The sequence below is a fragment of the Lotus japonicus genome, chromosome 5 (assembly GCF_012489685.1).
Source record: "Lotus japonicus ecotype B-129 chromosome 5, LjGifu_v1.2".
NCBI lineage: Eukaryota > Viridiplantae > Streptophyta > Magnoliopsida > Fabales > Fabaceae > Lotus > Lotus japonicus.
The window spans coordinates 18597009-18612028 of record NC_080045.1 but is presented as its reverse complement, the minus strand read 5'-3'; positions in this window follow the sequence as shown (position 1 = coordinate 18612028).

The following is a 15020-nucleotide window of genomic DNA, read 5'->3' as shown; positions in this document are numbered from 1 at the left end:
GTCAAAGCCGACGCTAGGACTCGGGCACGTGCAATGGAACCGTATACTAACAACTTTGTTTCGGCTGCGACTGATGTAAAGTTCATTGTCAAAAGTGGTGTCACGCTTAAGCTGCCGCTGCATACTTTTCAGACGTTGACTCTAAGTTGGTCAGTGAACTTAGCGGCGGCTTTAACCAACGCTAATGATCAATAAGCCAACGCAATGTTGCTTCGGCTCAACCGTCTCAATGTTGCTTCGGCTCAGAAGACTAAATGTTGAAGTAAATTTTTTAGCTCTTTGCGTCGGTTGAACCAACACAAATCGGCCAAATTTAGCTTCAATGTTGTGGTTGACGTTATGTTTGGATGCTAAATGAGCACATTCTGGTAGTGATCAAACGATCACTCGAAGTCTTTCAAAGATATATTTGTTTCCTAACTTTTAAGGTTACACTATGGTCTTTGGGTGGTGAACCTCATCACCATATGTTGATTTTTAGAATTTGCTTTTAGCACATTTTAACTTTTAGCATCTGATGGCTGATGAAGTTAATAGACAAAGTAAAAGATCTTAAGAGTTCGAAAATAATTTTATAACAATGCAACCCTCTTCTTGTGTTATCTATTGTGTTTCAAATACACACACGCAAAATAGAGCGTGAAAATACTCAGTTATCAAACTCATGGGACTAATACGAGAAGTATTAGCATATGGAAATCCCATAAAGTTGAAGTGACCAAAAGTTATTTGAAAGGGGGAACTTTGAAAGTAAAGAAATATTTTTCAAAATAAAAACAAAAGAGAAGGTAAAATGAAATTCAAAGTAAGAAGTCTTAACATTACAATGGAAATTGATTTCAATTCCCAAATTTTAGTCTACATGTTAAGTTTCTTTATTACTAATTCTACTTCTTAAGGGATATGAAGCACACATAGGCTACATAAGGGATATTTCACTATCCATAAACTTGGCTAGTTGGAAGTGTGAAACACCCCCACCAGGGGCGAGCTAAGAACGACTTCTCTACACTCAATTAAATCCCAAATCTGACAATTGGATCTACTAGTCGGGGTCGAATCAGTCACTTTAAATAAAACAAAGTAACATAAGAAGAGGAGTTGAATGGTATTTAAAACTTTTTGCAAACATAATTACTGCGTTAAGCACTTTTGAAAGTCCTTTCTATAAAACTCTGGTGTTAGTAGCAGCAAGAATAAGATAAAAGTAAATAACAAAGAGATAAAGAGACAAGAGAAAGGATGCATGAGACTTTATCACGATTCACCCTTAGTGCTCAGGCTGAGTCTAGTCATTGGCCTCCTACGGAGATTACCCAAGCTTCAACAAGTATCCTACAAACTTTTCCTCTTACAAGTATTATTAAGGAATTCTTCTTTTACAAGTATTCTCAAGGACTTATCTATTTACAAGTATACATTTTACCAAGCCTCTTCAGACTCAACAACTTTTACAATAGGTAAATAGGGTTTTCTACTATGAATTCTCCTTCTACTCTTGTGGTTTTTTTCTAAGTGTTTAAGCTCAAGTTACACCGAGAAAGTATCACAAATGAAAGAATGAAATAATTAAGAAAATAAAAATTTGTTGGAATAACAACACAAGAACTAGTCTTCAAACTTTCTTCAAGGCCTCTTTCTATAGTCCCCTTGTAAAATGTGATTATTGGGGAATTAGTGTTAGGTCTTCTCTTCTCTCTTCACGCTTTAAATGGTCTTCTAGTGAGCATTTCATGCATATGGTCGTTTGTGTACTTCAAAGTTTTCACTATAGCCTAGCTTAGATCTTTGCCGAAAAATGAAATACTAGCTTGGTAGAAAGTGATATACGACTCTTTTCATTTTTGTGCAATGTTTTTGGTTGACCCTTATGAGTAGGCTCTTCATCCAACATAAAGTGAATTGGAGAAAAGCCATTTTTCAAATCCTATGATAGAAGTCACCATCTGTGTCTTACATGTACTTGGTATAGGTCTTAAATTGTACTAGGTTAGATGAAGTGGACCTTCAATGAACTGATCATCTTAAGTCAGATATATTGTTCTTGAGACGAACAAAGATAATAAAAGAAGAGAAAATTGAATTGTATTTATAAATTCTTTTTCTTAAGAATTTGTCTACCTTTATCTATTTAAATCAGCAGATACCAAATGTTAGAATCAGGAAAGAGCTAGTTCTAAAGATCAGCATATGTTGGACAGGTTCTACACCGACAACAACCTTTGAAAAGTAGGCAACATGTGAATTTTTCTTAAGGCCTGAAGTGATCTTTTATAACTTAGGTTCAATATTCCCTATTAGTATATAAAAATAAGTGACAAAGATAAGGGATGGAGAAAATCTCACAAGAATATTTTATACTGGTTCTCTCAACCCTTGGCTACGTCCAATACCCTTCTTAAGGGATCTTACTAGTACTCACCCTAGTCCCTACACCAAGCTAAAATTTGATTTGTCTTGAATGTAGCATCTCCAAGCTCAACTTAAGTATTCTTTCATTAGTCTCTCCAACCTCAATCTAGATACTATTTCTTCAACTTCTCAAATCTAAAACCTTTATCAGAAAAAGGTGTAGATACAAACCTTTACCGGTTCAAAACTAACTCACGCTTGCTACTCTAATAATGAGAATTCATTTTAAAGCTTCGTTGTGGGTAGTTTTACAAAGTTTCCAAATATCATAATATACAATATGAATTCTTGGAAACTCAAGCAAACAGACTAGTAAAAGATTGAAAGACTAAGCTTTATAAAATCTAATGAATAAAATGGTCGGTGGCTCCTCATTCTTCGTTCGTTGCTTATATACCTAGATGAGAGATCCTATTCATTGAAAATATATATATATATATATATATATATATATATATATATGTGTGTGTGTGTGTGTGTTGGAACATCTTGTCTAGCATGAATATATTGGTAATCTTCAGGGATGATGTTGACTTGTACGAAAGGGTGAATAACTCTTTCTCTCTTAACGACTCTATTCGTACAGTCCCTGAAAAGTAGCACACAAAAGCGTACTATTCTTTCTTCATGTACCAAAGAAGAATTTTGTCCTTATTAGAGCCTTTGTCGATCGTAAGTTACCAGTAATTTGTATTCTCGTAAAATGTTCTTCTTTCTTCATGTCTTTAGCAGTCTTCATATGATGGAAAATTCGGAATGCTCCTCGATCAATAGAGTAACATTCACCAAGTGACATCAACATCTTCTAAAATGATCTTCACATTCTAGAACCTTCATCATTTGGATGCGTTCAACCACACATATGACTTTCAACTTCTGAAGTTCATTGACCAATTTTTCTTCTAACACTTCTACATCACATTCTGGAACCTTCATCATTTGGATGTGTTCAACCACACATTTGACTTTCAGCTTCTGAAGTTCCACAACCAATTTTTCTTCTAACACTTCCATAGTTATGACTTCATTGAGGATGATTCTTCTTCAGCATGACTTCCTTCCTTAGAATCCAACTTCGTGTTTCTTGCAAATTATTAGCTTGAACATTCTTTCTTAAGATATATAGTGTTGGCGAAAGTTGTTCTTCCTATTTGATCACCAGTTAATTAGAACTAGATTTGAATTCTTTGATAACATTCCATCTGATCCACTTCCCGGATAATTCTGATCTTCTTGTGATTTTGTTCTTCTGATAATCAGCTTCAACATCTGATCTTGTCTTTTGAAACATATTATGGAGATATATATTATTGGGGATCAGAACACAGAAATGATTGCAGTTGTGGAAACTAAAGAGTGAAGATAGATATTATTAGGGTTTGTGTGTGTAAGGAACAAAATACTACTCATATGCTTTTGTTTTGGCTAAATAGCGACAAAAACAATTGTGGGCTGCCTAGTAACCTTTGTCTAGAAAAATAATAAAAATGATTAAAAAGTTAGTTGTAATAAAAAAATTATTATCAAATTATTTGTAACAAAATATTGTAAGTAATAGTAATTTATACAAAAAAAATATCAATTTAATCATGTTATATATTTTTAATAGGATATAAGATACTATTTCAACAATATATTTGTAAAGTCTACATGAGTTCTCCCTGTAGAAAAACATATGTTCTAATGATGACAAAATGATGAAGACAAGGCACAACTAAGAAGACCAAGACAAAACAATGAGAACAATGATAGACAACAAAGCTTTATGACAAAGAAAAGGTTAACATGAAGACCAAGACAAGACAATGAAGATCAAGACAAAGCTCATTTAGAAGGTCAACTTGAAAAATATGATAAGTGCAAGCAAGAAGCGTAAGAGGTTGAAGAGAAAGGTCAAGAATCAAGGTCAACATAAGCGCTCAAGATTTAACTCAACAAAGGCTAAGGTACAACATCGTCTATATGCTGAACATTCTACAATCCACAAGCATCGTTTGAAGCACCATCTGAAGACCCCAGAAATCTACAAGCATCAATATGCGTCCACAAAAATGACTTGAAGACAATGAAGAACAAACTTGTGCATTCTCATATGATCCAGGTCATATATCAACAAACATCATCACTTAAGCGTTTAACATCTACTATATGCCTAGAAGAACAAAGATGTTGAAGAAAGAATAATGATGCAAAGGAATGTCTATAAGACAATGCCAAGTTCAACAAGCATGATGATCTGACATCGTCTATACGTTCATGGTCTGATCAATTGTAGCATACAAGGAAAGTTCAACATGTGTTAAGACCTTGCATCGTCTCTACAACGAACATCCAACTGTCTAGTCCAAGAAGTCAAAGCTCATAGTTTGGATTGTCCAGAGTTTAAATGTTCCACTACCACAAGGATCCAAGAAGTCATCGTTTGACTTCCACTCTTATGCGAAATGTTTCTATCTCAAGGAGAATCAAAGTCATGAAGACTCAAGTAATCAGAAGATAAACGAGTCTCATGAAGAAACAACTAAAGCAAGCAACTGGAAGCAAGTAACCAAAGAAAAACACTATACTTGCTCACATGTGACTAGTTGAGCATGATACATAGTACAAATCAGAAGTGCAGAGCTGTCACATCTACAAAAGCTATGAAGCATACGTACAAGCCGAAAGAAGAAGCGTCTTGTCAAGCACTGGCTTCAACGGTCAAGAGGCTACTCAAATTCAAAGTAAGCCTGAACATGATAAGTTGAACTCAATCTACCAAGTACATCCTACAACTATCATAGACGATGAAGACTTGCTCAAAAGCATTTATCAACATCACCAAAAGTCTTCATCTTTCTGACACAAATCAGAATATCTTCTATCAAGTACTTGTGGTAAGAACGACTAGTTCAACTCTCTAACATCCACTGCATGCACTCAGTAAGTCTCACACCTCATAACGATCATATATTCAAGACTTAGTAGAAAAAGAGTGTGGCTAATGGGTGCCGATAAAGGTCGTTGATTGGAGAGAACTGATCACAATGACTAAGAAGAGAAGAGCACTGATTGTGGCAATTGTCAAATGAGCCACCAATCAAAGTGATCGAGAGTGAAGAGAAGATAATGAAGTGAGAAAAGAAAGAAGAAGAGAAAATGAGCTAAAGAGTCAAATCTTGAGAGATGAAAAGAAAAGAACAGAATAACATGATCTAAAGAGTCAAATTTAGATATGAAAATAAAAGATTGTGCTATAGAGTCAAACTCATATTGATGAGAAGAAGAAGATGAAGAGAAAGAATGAGAAGATATTGAGTGCACTAGTTAAGGGAGAGTGATTCTCAATTGATATTGAAGTGCATCTTCTACATGGGTTCTCACCAGGTGAATTTGTTCATCAAATCAAGAGCCATGTTGTAAGACCCGTAATTAGAAAGGGAAATAAACTCGGTTAATTTATCGGTTTAGTCCTTTGATGCTTGTTTATGTGACCTTTGGGTGTGCCTCTTTGTGTGATGAATTTCATCTCATGTAAATAATACTTTGATTATTAATATCGAAGTTATTTTCCAAGCGTTTCATTCTTCATTCCTCGGAGAATTCGGCTGCACTTCGGAAAACGGTCGAACCAACGCGTTTTCGCCTAGAGCGCCCTTTTGCCATCGAATCGTTATTTGAGTGTAAAATAAATATTTTCCTTATCATTACGATGATATACGCGTAATTTCAAGAATTTTGACTGTAATATCGTTATAAGGTCAAGAATCTCGCCCGGTAGTGTTTTCGGCTCGAAAACGAGTCGAGTTTGACTCGTAAACGAGCCAATCACGAAATTGGCCAGAAAATATCTGATCTTGGGGTTGAGTGTTCAGATGTTGAGTGTGGAGAGAAAGGCTATTAGGGTAGGCTCATGAACCAAGGCCAAAAAGGTTACACTACTACAGAAATAACATTTTACCACGCCTCAATTGCCACGGTTATAGGCGGAACCGTGGCAAAAACTCAATTACCACGGTTATAAGCGGAACCGTGGTAATAGGGGACAATATTTTATTAATTTTTTTAGGGACTGTGACAATAGAATATTTTTGCCCAATTTTTCACTTTCCCCCGTCGATTTTTTCCTCTCCCTCTCATACTCTCCAATTTTTTTCAAAAGAAAACCCTAAAGCTGTGCAAACCCCCTCCCTCTCCCTCTCCACACTCAATCGACCTGTTCCATATCCGACGAAGCTCCGATCTGTTCTTGCATCCCGAAGCTCTGATCTGTTCCCGTCCCTCTCTCGTTTCCCTGTCATTTCCTTCCACTCTCCATCGACCCGTTCCCTCTCTCCCACTCCAGATCTGCTTCCTCCTTCTCTTCCATCAAAGTTCTTTCCTCACCCAGGCCTTCTCTTCCATCGAAGTCGCAGCGCACCTTGCAACTTCGTCACCCACTCCGACAAAGTCGCCGTTCTCCGTCGAATTCATTGTTCTCTGTCACGTCGGAAACATCTTCAATCTTCCTCATCACAACCTCTCACTCTAATCCTTCTTCTAATTTGGGTTTGTGATTCTTATTTCGGCTCTGGATTTCTATTGTGAAACCCTAATTTTGTTTATCTTCTGTTTGAACTTTTCCCGGAAAAAACACTGGATGATAAAAGAACAAAGGAATTAAATTTAGGGAATAGCGATAACTCTATGAAAAGTTTGAATTTTTGGTCTTCAACGTTTAAGGGTTTTGATTTTTATTTTTATGATATTTGAATCATTTGCAGTTTGAAGCTGAGACACAAACATGGTTGGTGGTGGGAATTTCATCAACAGGGTTGTCTCTTATGTTGTGAATGAATTGGTTGTCGATCGTCTTGCCAACAGGTACTTGATTGTTTTATTTTTATTTTTTATTTTCTAAGACCTATTTTTATTTATGCTTGTGGTTTTTTGAGGGAGTGTGCTTCAAATTTCTAAGTAATTTAGTCTCCCGGACGGTAAGGATTTTGAGAAGTTTGGTGCATGAACATGTTTACACTCATGTTGTATGTCACGCCGTTATCTGTCGCTAGGGTTCTCTGTCGCGCTCTCCCTGCCGTGTCGTGACCGACCTTCATCGATTGTTGAGTCATTTTAGGTATGCATCTTCTTGCTCTATCTCTATAACTTACGCTTACATGTTCTGTTTCTTTATATGTTTATATGCAGATTTGTTATTTGGTTTTCTTAGCCTGCACCACTTACCTCACTGTAAATGTTGGAAATACTGAACCGTAAGATTGCATAGAGAAGTATGAGTTTTGGGTTTAGTCTTTAATTGGTGTTTGTTGTTGTCTGGTGGTTCCATCTAGTTTTCAGGGCTGCTGAAGGTCGCTTTTTCCTGGCTAGCAGATGTAATTATATGGAAGTATGATTTAGTCATCTTGAGAATCAAAGTGTTATGCCATAAGTTTCATTCCTTTCTGATCTCTTATGTCTTACATGTGTTTTATTAATTACAGTTCTCCAAGGGCAAGTTGGGAGTTAAGTTTAAGCCATTTTCAAAGGTACTTCTACATGTGCTTCTATGTGTCTATCCCTGGGTTTCTACATTCATTGTCGTTGCGCTGAGTAGTTCATGGTTAGAAATATTTGTTATTCTTTAGAATATTTTACTGCAATTTAAAACTGTATATAAAAGATCCATCATTCTGAAACTTAAGATTGTCCACACAATTTGTTATGCAAAACTCTTCATATTTTTCATGTTGTTTTAGTGAGTTACACACGCTAAACTTTGAGATACTTATGCCCATGGATTTGATACTTCACTATGTTAAAGTCCTTGTCACGATCTAATTCAAATATATCATAGTTATTTTAAACTAATAAATTTATATTATTATTATTTGCATTTTGGTTTCATTCTTGTCAAATGATACTCATCTACTAATATGTAATTCCGAAGCAAAGGGCATGTAACTAAGCAATCTTACTAGCCCTTTTTTATGCACAGTCCTTGTGGGATTATGTTCCTATGTTTGACTGTCTTGTTATTAACCATGGGGAGTTTATGTTAACTTTATAATTTATATTCTTATCTGCTTTACAGTTTCCTCCCTGTTACAAGGACATCAGTTTGTGGATCAATGGATCATTTACTGAAAAAAATCTGTGAAGTTGTCAGAGGAATAGCCGGGGATCTTGCAGAGGAGGTACATGATACATATTTGATTATTTTAAGCATAATTTTCTCTAGCATATTATATTTCTGTAAGTTCTCAAATTAGCTGCTTTGATGATGTTCAATGGAAACAAAATGCATGATTTGGGACTATGGATAGGGGTGACAATATTCTAAGACGCTGCGGCTTTGGTTTCTTTAAAAATCACACAAGCATCACACCCAAATTACAAACCTACTAGAATAATTCAACCAGAAGCTTAAGTCATCATTTGCCAACAGTATTCTTATCCTGAGTCTCTTATTTGAATAATTAAAACTGGCTTCAAACTTACATTTCAGTATGGTACATTGGTATCTCATAAAGAACTTAGACTAGAAAGTTTTGGGAGTAAGGGCTGTTGTTTAGCAGGAAACTATTTAATATATTTCTTACTGCTATTGCTAGTGTTCTTTCTGTGCTTAATTTAGAGCCAGTTGTGGTAGTAAGATATGGATGCAGCCATGTAGGAAGAGAATATTGTTTTAGTAAAGAATGGGAATGGTTTGGACTTGATTTTATATTAAATAAGACAGGGGTAGTCTCCTCAATGTTAATGTATAATACGGTATAGTGAAGTTAATGTGCATAGTATCTTCCATGTACAATATTAACATACTTCCTCTAGTTGGAGCACCATAGATGTTGCATGCAACAAGTTTGTTAGCTATACATTCAATATGGGTTATCTGAGATGAATAGTAATTACGCCTGCTAGTTGTTTGCTATGCTGCTATTGCTTCTGCCCCTTTATATTGCTATTTCTTTTGAGTTTCTCTTGGATGAGTGTTGTTTCATAGCTTGACCCGAGGAGACCAGGATTTCTATGTTGTTGTGCAGTTTTTGGCTAGGCCAAATTTGACTAAATTATTAATTTTTCCTATTTTTTAGTGTGACTCTAAATTTTGTTACTTTTACCATCATTTTGCAGTACTTCTCTGATTGTCAATTTGGCTTCTACGATGAGGATTAACTAAATGAAATTAAAGAAGAGTGGGCTACATATGTGTAAGAATTTTGCCTAGTGTGGACTGCTATGCTTTGGTGATTTCAAGTAGTGGGGGTGTCTTGGGATGTTGTCAAGCTGCTGTTTTTTCGTCGATAAAAGAGGCGGAAGATGAGTCAACCTCATTGTTGTTTGTTGTTGTTCAAGCTGCATGTTTTGTCATTGTTAATTCATGTTTTTAACTGATGTAGCTTGCTTGGTTTAATTTCTTGAGAGAGTATGTTCTCAACAACAATTAGTATTGTTTTAGACAAATTAGTAAAGTGACATGGGTTTTAGTATTGTTTTGTTATTCTCTTGGCTATAATATGTGAATGTTGTCCTCAACATGAGATTTGATGCAATTTATTTTTCTTGAAAAAGTGTACTGCAATTTATGCCCAGACCAGATCAAATAAAAAAAACAGCATATTGCCACAGTTACGTACTTGACTGTGGCAATAGAGGCCACTTATTGCCACGGTTTGGCAATAAGTGGCCTCTATTGCCACAGTTAAGTGCGTAACCGTGGCAATATGTTGACCCTATTGCCACGGTTACCTTTAAGAACTGTGGTAATAGGAGAATCAATTGTCACGGCTCAAGGGTGAACCGTGGCAATTGAGCAATTGCCACGCACGCTATCGCCACGGTTAAACCGTGGCGAAAGGGCGTGTGGAACCGTGGCCAAAAGCCTTTTCTGTAGTAGTGTTAGTATCATGGTTGCTTTGCCATAAGTAGTGTGCATGAGAAGATAAACCAAAGCCAAAAGTACAATTCAACTTTTCACCTAGGGAAACGTCCATCACCTTATCATAAGGACTTCCTATCAGATTTCTGAACAAAAGTGAAGGAAATGAGAGGATTTTAGAGAGATAAGTGAGAGAGGGTTTAGAGAGAAGGTTCATCATCATTTTCAAAAAAAAAAACCCTAACACAAATCTTCCTCAAACACTCTCAAGAAGTCACATTTACCTCTTCTACTCTTCTCAAAGGAGCTAGCATTCAAGGTGAGGATCATGGTGGTGGCTTCCAAATTCAAAAAGGAGCCATCTTTCTCTTCATCTTTTCTGAAAATCGAGTTGTTGTTGTTGTGTGCTTGTGGTGAGCTTGTGATCCCCTTGGCTTCTTGTTTGTGAAAAGAGTTTTGGAAAAAGGTTGAAGCTTGATGTTAAGGCTTCAATCTGTTGTGTTTTGAACCATAGATTTTGAAAATGGAGAGCCAAGGAAGAAAATTACTCATCATAAAACCTTTTCTTGTTCAAAAGGTTGAATCTTGATGTTTTAATGTTCTCATGAAGTAAAGACTTCAAGAGTAGGTTTTCAAGCTTGTTTCTTAGAAGCCTTGAGGCTAAAAGTTCAGTTTTTAACTTCAAAGATCAATCAAAGTGTTGTTTCAAACTCAAACCTTGAACTCTTAAGACTAAGTTGATTCATGAGAAGTGCTAGACTTAGCTAAGAGTGTGTGAGATTTCTATGTGTTTTTTGTGATTAATGGTTGTGTGCCTTGTGTGTTGTGTGAAGATGAAGAACACCTTGAAGGAAATCAGACTAGAGAAGTTAAGAAGAAAGACAACGATCGAGGTAAGGGCACTTCGGGTCTTGGACTTTAGCGTGCAAAATTGCTTGCTAGGAATTGCATGAGATTTGCATGATGATGATGATGAACATGTTAAGGCCTTGAAAGACTAATGGAAATGAGCTTGATATGATGTATGAACTTTGTAACCATGTTAGGAAACTAAAACGTTAAGACTTGGACAAAAGAAATGAATGAAGTTTGAAATGTTTAGAGGAACCTTGATCTGGCCGAGTAAGCTGGACAGTCTGTATTGTTTTGGGCATAACTCCTTGGTTATGAGTCCAAATGGTGTGAAACCAATTTTATTTGAAAGCTAACTTAAATTTCTTCAATCTGTAAAAGTTTCATGATTTTCGGATTGATAGTTTAATACAGTTTGCAATTTAATTTCACCCATTTTCTGCTGCCGAGTAAGTTGGACAGTCTGTACTGTTTTGGACATATCTCCTTGAGCATGAGTCCAAATGGTGTGAAACCAATTTTATTTGAAAGATAACTTAAAGTACTTCAATCTGTAAAATTTTCATATTTTTTAGATTACTAGTTTAATACAGTTTTCAATTTTAATTCTACCCTTTTATGCTGTTTTGTTGCCTTGAATAATATGCATGATATACATGAAGTTTATGAGTTAAGAAGGCTTGATTAACATGAGAAATTGATTATGAACATGATAATTTAAGGATTTCTTATATGCTTAGATGTTCGAATAACATGAATGTGAATGATGAGATGACTAAATGCCTTGATATTTGAGAACATGAATACTTGTTGAAAACATGACTACTCGTTGAACCTGAAATAATGAACTCTTATGTTATCCATGATTAATCTACGCACTGAATTATGCTCCTATGATGCTTGATGAAGTATGCCTTGATATTTATCGAATGACATGCGTTGTGTGGTCGATGTTGATCATTTGAAAATCGAATGTGGAACCTAAGATGGTTGGGCTACCGTGGCGACGGATAGCTGGTGACACCTATGAGTTGGTGATCCCGACCACTCATGTTGAGGTGTGGTGAAGTCATCATTGAACGACAAAAGACTGTAACTACGATGCAGGACTAATCATGAAGCATAACATTTCATAGACCGAGGGTACCGCATGGGATGGGTACTAGGAAGGGTCATTAGATAAGTGGCAAGTGACTGCATGGGAATGGTCTTTGTCCCGCCTGCCTGGTATGGAGTTGGCGTTTATCCGGATCATGATGAAAAGCATAACATGTAGGCATGAGAACTAACCCTAGGAATGGTGATTGTGATACCTTTCGTGTTGGTGTGGAATGATAACCTTGTTAAACGCTTATAAATACTGAAAATGCATGATTAATTTTTGTATGTGTGCACGTCCTATTTATGGCCTTGTGGTTTAAGAAGTTGACCCTTGCACATTTTCTCTCTTATGAATTTTCTACGACGCCACTCTAAAGGATGAGCAAGAGACCGTTAGATGCAGGAGAGGAGACGTTGTCGAGAAATGGTGTGACGACGAGCTACTGATTCAGGGATTAGTCATGTGGAGATTGCGGGGAGCTCGATGGGCATAAGAGGCTTTCATTTTATATTCCTTTTGGAGTCTATGTTGTGATTATATTCGTTGATGTAACGGTATTTATTATGATGGGTATTATGTATGCATTTGTTAGAGCATGTTTTGGAAAGTATTACAAGGTATTATGTTTCAAAAGAAAAAAAAAAGTACCTGCATCTTTATGATTTCGAAAGTTCATTAGCATTATTAATTTACTTTTGGATCACTAAGTAACCCTTGGAAATCGGGGCGTTACACATGTAGCGAGAGGAAGAACAAGCTCTCTGAAGTTTAGGATCTAGTTATGCAATTTAATATCCTGAAGACCTCAAATGAAGAAGCAAAAGTGAAGATGAAAAGAAGCAAGGCTGAGCTGAATCAACTGCAATATCAATGCCTATGCCAAAAGTGAAGATTGAAGAATGATCTTGATATGAATCTCCGACATCTACTCAACAGCGTGATTGAGTCAATTCAAGAGAGGGATGAGAGCAACTAGATCATATCAGCTCTATCTGATACAACATGACATGAATTGTTCTTGTAATTCTGGTTCACGCACATGACATATGTTATACCAAATGTGTAGGACATCGTGCACAACGTACAACAGATAAATCACAAGTTCAACACAGTATTAAACCAGCAAAACAATAAAGAAGACCACAGAGAATTGGTAACCCAGTTCGGTGCAACATCACCTACATCTGGAGGGTATCAACCCGAGAAAGATAAATAGAGAATCAAGTACACAATGTAACGCCCCGACTTTCAGGGGTCACAAAAAGATTTATAAATAGAGAATCTGTAAGACCCAAGTTTTTAGCTTAGAATAAATTAGTGAAATTTCTTATTCACGAATAAGTTCGATGTAACGTGAAGTAAGAAAACTGGATAAACGTTTATTAAATGGAATAAATGTATGGAGAAGATATTTCACTAGAAGGTTAAGGACAAGATTCGAATCAACGGAACTTATGACGCAAGTATTATTCGTTTACGCCTAGGACAAAAACCCTAGGAAAAGATTAATTTATACCCTTGGAACACTATAGGAATAAATTCCAAAAATCTTCAAGAGGAATATAAGAATTTCTCTTATTCCTTTCCATAACAAGCGTTTCGATATGAAACCCTGGAATGTATGAAGGTTAAATTCCAATACTCGGAAGTTTGCCGAAACTAAATCACTGATAGTTCAAGAAACCTAAAATCAACGGTTGATGAAGACTTTTTATATTCAGAGCTTCAAACGAAGATTCCACACGCGTACACCCATTTCTTTCGATGTTTTCAATCTTTCTTCAGAAGGAAGTTTCTGCATCTGACATTCGCTGCAAAAAGTAGTTTTTCGGGTAAAATAGATTTACATCGACTTTGGATCGTTTGCTTTAATTCCAAGAAACCTCTTTTGAGTTTTGGAATTCTGTCGCCAGAACCTATCTTAGAATTCACAGAGGATGGCACAGGAGAAATCGGAATCGCGAAATTTTCATTTTTCCGCATTTTCCAAAACCTATAAATAGCTTGAAAAATGAAAAAAAAAATCAAAAACATCACAAAACACACACACACGGCCGTGAGCAAGGAGGAGGAGAGGAGGAGAAGTGATTTTTGCCGATTCTTGCCTGATCGTCCCACAGTTCGTTGCTACGCGTAGGCCTCGAGGTACTGATGCTTTTCCTTACCTCTGATCGTAAATTCTGCCGCTTTTCTCTTCTCTATGTCTTTCTGTGCTCAAAGTTTTGAGCTTTTTGTAAAAATGTCCAAATAACTTGATTTCTCTGTCTAAACTTATTCCCTGCGTGCCCCTGAGCATGTTTAGCGGATTACATTTCGCCGAATCTTGTCGAATCGCCGCCGAACTTCAATTATGCTCAAAATACCCATTTCTGACAAAGGTTCCGCTTTTTGAATCAAAAACTATCGACTAAGCTTAGCGTTAGTAGGATTAGTCGTCATAATCGTCGTTGGTGTCGACCCCATCTAATTTGTTTTTCGAAATTCTGATTTTGAGTTTCCGAGCTAAAAATATTGACCAAAATACCCCTGCGACAGTTTTCGACCCGATAATTTTTCTGAGAGTTTCTCTGGCCTAGATATCGCCTAAGAATACCTAGGAATCGATTTAGATCGAAGAAAAAGTTCGGAAACCCTATTTTTGAGAGTGGCCGAAACCTATTTGTTAGGGTACCGTGTCCAAAAATAATTTTTGGGTCTCTATGACCTGAGCCATTGCGTAGCTCTTTCAATTGTCGAAATTTTGGCTCCAGTTTCGTGTCATTCCGAGTTGAAGGTATGAAAAACGGTAGAAAGGGGGGGGTTTGAATAACGTTTTCA